Below are 6,068 nucleotides of genomic sequence, written 5' to 3'. Positions count from 1 at the left end.
AGTTAAAAACAGAAGCTTTCACTGCTTAAAAGCTACTCAGTCAACTTAATCAGTAGCTGTCTGCAGCTCCTTTTTAAGCTTTCAACAACCCTGCTTTCAAAGTGTCCTAAATACACGAAAACATGAAAACAGATAATTGTTATACGCCATTTAGTTTCCCTGTACTAATTTTTCCCATCTGCATATATTTACTGCCTGGGTCATTATATTATTTTTGCCTTCAATGTCATCTTGTAATAAGAAACAGTATAGGGGAATGAAAATGAGGAATAGCACACACACACATACACACACAAACACACACACACACATATACTTTATATATAATAAAGGTATGACAGCAATATTTTCAAGGTTCTGTTATGCATTGGAACTAGGGTCTAATCTGTTTATTACAGTATTAACATTAGAATATAAGTGCTTTTAAATGTCCTTCTTATATTGATCTTGCCTGCTTTAAACCCCTTCTGAATTGTTATAAGGTCATATAAAAGAATTTAAAGTATTACTGTTCACAAAAGAGCTGTTCAAGGTAGAACAGTCATTGATGGAGACCCTGATCTTTTCTCCCTTCATTCTTGTATTTTTGTTTTGAATTACAAACATACAAAATTGTAAATTGTTAATGAATTTAATTTTGAGGAGAATTGTACTTTACTGCCTGCATATCTTCAAAAATTAGCTATGTGAATTAACGAGAAGCATTACACCAAATAATAAAAAAATATACTTATTTGCATGTGTAGTGAGATATGAAAGGACCATTCTGTACCCAGTACTGTTTAGCTTGCTATTACTCCTGCAGCATATTCCAAAATGTAGCAGTGTGTGAAGCTGCAAGAGGACCTGGAGGCTGTATGAAGAGTTTTCACAACAGGGCAACTGTAAAGTACAGTTCTATTTGATTGTTATGTATGTAGGGAGAAGAGCCATTTTGGGGCTTGAGACAATTTGGGGTCTATTTATCATGCTGTGTAAAAAGTGGAGAGATTGGTTGCTATGAGCAAAATCACCAGTAATGTTTTAGTCAGCTTTTTACACAACATGTTAAATAGCCCCCAGTGTAGGGGTTGCTAGAGAATCCATGAACACCCACGAAACAGTATACATATCTTATGAACAACCAGACAGAACTATGTAATCCTCTAAGAATCTGAGAAATGCATTGGGTGACTCCTGACAGGTGTGTTAGGGGAGGCTACTTTTTGGAGATTAACTTTAAAGGAGAAGGAAAGCTACAGAGGGATTTTATTGCCAATAGATTAGCTGCAATAGTGCAAGCTAGAATGCTATATTTATTCTGTAGAATGTTTTACCATACCTGAGTAAAAAGCTCTAGAAACTCTCTGTTTGTTTAGGATAGGAGCTGCAGTATTAATGTGGTGTGACATCACTTCCTGCCTAAGTCTCTCTCTGCTCTGGGCTCAGATTACAGTAGAGAAGGGAGGGGGGAGGGAAGAGGAGCAAACTGAGCATGCTCTTGCCCAGGGCAATGAGGTTTAAGCTGAAGGCAGGAAGTCTGATACAGAAGCCCATGAGTACACAATAGAAGGAAAGAAATGCAATCTTTCTTTTGACAGGGGACTCAGAGCAGCACTACTTTGGGGGTTTACTGGTATATTTAGATGGACCTTTCTGATAAGGCTTACTTAGTTTTAACCTTTCCTTCTCCTTTAACTGATTATTGCAGAGCTTTAAAGTGTTGCTTTTTTTTTTATAGAAAAATCCACTACATTGAAGTTAGTAGATGTTTAATAAACCTGTTTGCCGAATATTTTCCCATAGTTCTAGCATAAATACATTAATGAAAGGGCAATGTGACGCAAGCTGAAAAGTCTAGATGATGACGTGTGAGACCGATGATGACCAGTTAAATAATAATGGAACTAGAGTTGCACCAAATACAGGTTTTGGTTTTAAAAAGGTTAAAGTCCAGCACTTTTTGGTGGTGCTTGATTGAACCTAATTGGAACTGAAAAATTGAAGGTGACACTTTTTTCCAGGTATTGCAAATTTGAGATTTTCTCAAATTTTGGAAATTAGAACTCTGTACAATATTTGGCAAATGGTTTGTGAAACCATCTAATATTGGTTACACATGCACAATTATTTTAGTGACTTATTTGCTTAAGAAAACACTAAACTACTAACTACTTCTCTAAAAATATGTGGAAAAACCTCCCTTTATACTGGACATTTCCTTCAGACATTAGTGATAACATATTCCTTTAAATAACATTACTATTATATAGTATTAAATGACAAGGACAGTCTAAAATAGAATAAGGCTTGAAATGCTGTATTTTGTATACTAAACATAAACATGAACTTACTGCACCACAAAGCCTAATCAAACAAATGATTTATGCTTTCAAAGTTGGCCACAGGGGGCTTTCATCTTGTAACTTGTTAAACATCTTTGCCTGACCCTGACCCTGCACATGCTCAGTGTGGCCTGGGCTGCTTAGGGATCATCATAAACAAAGCTGCTTGAATTCTGCATGGCTGGTAAGTAAGACGGGGGCTCCCCCTGCTGATCATAAGTATGATTGTCATACAGTCAGGTTTCTTATAAAAATGGTACATATTTTTTAATTAAAGTATATTGGAGATAGGTTTCTTTTTCATTAAAGAAAGTAAAAATGGGATTTTATTTTTTTTGCCTTTCTTTGTACTTTAATAGTATTAACAGGATTGTTTGTATATTGAATATAAATGAATACTCTCAGTGCTGTCCAACTTCTGTCTTCTCGAGGGCTGGCATTTTCTAGCCTACATAGTGGAAAGCCGACAATGGAAGCCAGAGTTGTCCACTCCCTGTTTTAAACCACATAAACTATACCCATGTTACCACAAGAACTTTTAAGAGCATGTCCACATTAATGGTGGTAGCATACCAAAAAACCAAATGGTTGGTGCTCACTGCAGGGATATCACTTCTTACTCATATTTGAAAAAAAGTCATATTAAGACATCATGACACAGTGCTGGTTCCCCTCCAGCAGTTTGTATGAGTCAGATGAACTATGTGGACAGTTTCAGTCTGGGTCTCAGGTATGAACAGGGCTTTAGGGGTGTAAACAATAGAGATGTTACAGGTGTGAACAATACAGGGGATTACAATCTGAATTTGAGTCTTAAACAATGCAGGGACCAGATCATCTCTGTAGTGATACCGTTTAAAATTTACACATGGTAAGCAGACACAACAGGCAGACTTTCATGTGGGGGGGGGGGGCCACACAAGGGGGCATGCGGCCCGTGGGCCTCTAGTTGGACAGTCCTGCCCTAGCTGAAAGTATAGATAGTGTACAAGTGTATTATAATGTAAATGTTATGCATATATAGATTCTAAGGTTTCAGTCTCACAAGTTTATAAAAAGATATATGTAATGAAAAGCCACATTGCACTCTATTGCTTTTCTTTTCCACTTCCCTTGAATATAAATGCAACTTTATCTGCTATGATTTGAGGATTTGATCTTTAATAAAAAAAAGACTTATTAACTGACACAAGCAAGCTGTTCCAGGTAACATTACTTCCAGCAGTAATATTGTAATTACCCAGTGAGATGTTCATAGAGACTTCAGGAAGACTTGCTCATTGTACATTCTGTGTCGCTGGAATAGAAATGCCAGTGAAAGCAAATTGCACATCTAATTCAGGAATGCAATGATGACCTTATTGTATAGAATGGGTATTAAAAGACCTTCAGAGCGCTGCCGTCATTTGGTACATATAAAATCTATGTTTAGTGCATGTTGTGAAGAATTTCTTAAACATCAGAATAAAATTTATGGCATCAACAAATGAAGTGCTAGGAAAAAGTATATAAAAGGTATATATCAGAGGTCTACTATTTTTTGACAGAGAACATGTTCATCATGGCATCAAGGGTAAAAAAAAACTGTTCAGCAGCAAACATGGCAGTAACACTGATAATCACATAATCATTACCTGGAAATATTGGAATTATACTTGACTGAATGTACATGTGAGAACGGTGTCCAGTTACCTTGTATAGTCCGCACTCTTAGGTCTTGTGAAGAGAAAAAAATGTGTTTATTCAACGTTTCGGCTCCTATACACGAGCCGTCCTCAGGAAGTCTGTGTATAGGTCATTTAGCTCGTGTATAGGAGCCGAAACGTTGAACAAACACATTTTTTTCACTTCACAAGACCTAAGAGTGCAGACTATTTTTGTTGCTTAATATATATATATATATATATATATAATCAAAAAGAAAACCACACCAAACAGGTCTTTATATGAAAAAAAACCAAAAGGTTTTATTTGATCAACGTTTCGGCTCAACAGCTGGAGCCGTCTTCAGGCTCCAGCTGTTGAGTAGAACAATGAATTCAGCTGCAAGTAGAACAATGAATTCAGCAATCTGATTGGTTGCCATGAGTTACTGCCCGTGGGCAAATTTGCCCAGGTTGATAAATGACCCCCAGTGTATACTGATATATTGCTCAAATGCTCCATCTATACATTAAGCGTGAGTAATACAAGTGCCCCGATGACCCAATCGTGGTGACAGGTGACAGTGCGATCCTTCTAAAGCTTAGAATAGCATCGTTATTAAAAACACTTACCCAGGGGTGTGATGGATACGGCTGTTGACTCCCTCCCTGCATTTAGCACACCAGAGGAACATGACAAAATTACCCTTTCTCATGTGGCTGTAAACCGTTACTGTCTTCAGAGACATTCTCCGCTGTCACGCCCATAGCATTGGTTACTATTAGTTTATCAGCATGTTCGTTAACAGGAAGGGTAATGATGTACCAACAAGGTGGGATTTTAACACTTTCATATTTTATAACTTTATTGTTAAAGTTTTAATATGGTAGTGCATCTTGAGGTTCTAGACCATGAACCGAAACGTTGATGTTTAACGTGAATTATGCACCATTTGTGCTGAATAAATATTGGAAGAATAAAACCGGAGTGTGTGTTATCACAGCTTTCTTTTATATATTCACAACTCGGCAATAGTCTCAAGCAGGTGAAGGTTTATTTAAGATCCTAGGATCTTAAATAAACCTTCACCTGCTTGAGACTATTGCTGAGTTGTGAATAGCCTTGGAGTGCTGTCAACCTTTGCATATGGATCTATATATTATGGACTAGCACCCAGGTTTTTGTTATTTTCTTATGGATGTGCGCTCCACTTCCTTTGTATAAATATATATATATATATATATATGTATATATGTATATATGTATATGTATATATACATGTCCAAATATAGCCTGGGTGCCAGTCCAATAGTATAATAGAATCTGCATCAAGCGATGGCACTCCTAGGAAATTTAACAGCACAGCAAAAGTTTGAAGCAAAAGTGGATGTTTAATAAATCCCACGTTTCGGTTCCTAACCGGAACGTTCGTCAGGGAAACAAAAAAAAACCAAGATGTAATGAACAAACCTGCTTACCCTGGTAAGCGGAAGGTACCCTTCCTTCTGGGCATGCAGGGGCGGCCGCCATGCCTCCGGCGGGGACACCCGATGCATGCGTCTGTTCCCTTCTGGTGATGGCTCCCCTATGGCGCGCGCCAGCGCATTCCGGATTTATGCGCTAGCGTGATGACGTCATCTCGCATTGGCGCGAAATTCAAAAGTATAAAAGGGGAATTCGGTTTTCAAAGCACTGCCCATTGTTAGGTGCTATTAGCAAAGTTCCTGGGTGTTATTCCTCGTGAATCTTGATTTATCTTCTGTGTTTGACCTTGCCTGCCTTCTTGATTCCTCTGATCTCTCGAATCTTGACCAATGCCTGCCTGACTACTCTGATATCTTCAATCCTGACCATAGCCTGCCTGTTTAACTCGGAACTCTCCAATATGACCTTTGCCTGTCCACCTACTATTCTACGCTCTCCAATCCTTATTCCGGCATGTCTGACTATTCTACTCTGCTTGTGCTGGCCCGGCCTGCCTGTTCCATGCTGTGTTGTCTGGCCTGCCCTCCTGAGGTGTTCTTACATTCCTGTCGTGCCCCTTTGCTCGTCCAGAACCGTAAGCTTTGTTCCTCTCTCACATAAGACCTGGCGGCATCC

This window comes from Xenopus laevis, chromosome 6S, assembly GCF_017654675.1.
Source record: "Xenopus laevis strain J_2021 chromosome 6S, Xenopus_laevis_v10.1, whole genome shotgun sequence".
NCBI lineage: Eukaryota > Metazoa > Chordata > Amphibia > Anura > Pipidae > Xenopus > Xenopus laevis.
This window is presented reverse-complemented; position numbering follows the sequence as displayed.